A 1,378-nucleotide genomic window follows, 5' to 3' on the forward strand; every position below is an offset into this window, starting at 1 on the left:
ACTGAAAACTCATCCCGTTTCTAGACATGAATTATAAAAACCCAACTTGGTCTAATTCGAAACTGGCTAAACCCTAGTTTAACTAAATCAAATTAGAACTATAATAATCCCTATATATCCTCATGTTTTTCAAGAATTGGACTGTAATTACTTATGTTCTGTGACTCCTGGAAGCGAAAAATTTATATTCTTTAAATATGAAACAACTGCATTCAAAGCTATCAACAATTACAAGAGTTTCTGGGAATGATATGAGGAAAATTCATCCTTAAATACCATGATTGTTTATCTGATCGCACATTTGTGTTCTAGGTTTAGGGTTGTTAACCTGGTTTCTCGGTAATGCATCTTTACTCTCTTCATCTTCGCTTGTACAATGTATATGAATATTCATATCTTAATGATCTACATTCATATAGTTTTTGTACATTATAAATATATTTACATAATAGTATACAGTAGATACAGAAGATACAGTAGCAATATAGAGCATTTATCCTCAAGTACCATACTTAATCACGTTTCTTCCCTATATAGCAAATCCTCCCCCCCCCCCCTCTCCTCATATTTTCCTTTCTTCATAAAAGATCCTTTCTATTCTCCTCCTTCCTTTCTAAAAAAGTCTTCTATTCCTTCCCTTTCATCTCATTTAAAGGAGAACATTACCCTCCTCCAGGCTCCACCTCCATCTCCTTTCTAGAAGAACCTTTCATTCCATCCCTTTCATCTCATTTCTAAAAGAACCTTTCATTCCTTCCCTTTCATTTCCTTTCTAAGAGAATATTACCCTCCTCCACCTCCATCTCCTTTCTACAAGAACCTTTCATTCCATCCCTTTCATCTCATTTCTAAAAGAACCTTTCTTTCCTTTCCTTTCATTTCCTTTCTAAGAGAAAATTACCCTCCTCCACCTCCTTCTCCTTTCTATAAAAACGATATCCTTCTCCCTTTAAGAACCTTACCCCTAGAACATTACCCTCCTCCTCCTCCTTGTCTTTCTAGAAAAACCTTTCCTTCCTTCCCTTTCTTTCATCTTATCACTATTAGATAGTTTCCTTTCTACTCCTTCATCTTTTTTTCTAGAATAACCTATTCTTCCTACCTCTCCATCTTTTTTCTAGAAAAACCTCTTCTTCCTACCCCTCCATCTTTTTCTAGAAGAACCTCTTCTTCCTACCCCTCCATCTTTTTCTAGAAGAACCTCTTCTTCCTACCTCTCCATCTTTTTTCTAGAAAAACCACTTCTTCCTACCCTTCCATCTTTTTCTAGAAGAACCTCTTCTTCCTACCTCTCCATCTTTTTTCTAGAAAAACCTCTTCTTCCTACCCCTCCATCTTTTTCTAGAAGAACCTCTTCTTCCTACCTCTCCATCTTTTT

This window comes from Eurytemora carolleeae, unplaced genomic scaffold (genome assembly GCF_000591075.1).
Source record: "Eurytemora carolleeae unplaced genomic scaffold, Eaff_2.0 scaffold1200, whole genome shotgun sequence".
In the NCBI taxonomy this organism is placed as follows: domain Eukaryota; kingdom Metazoa; phylum Arthropoda; class Copepoda; order Calanoida; family Temoridae; genus Eurytemora; species Eurytemora carolleeae.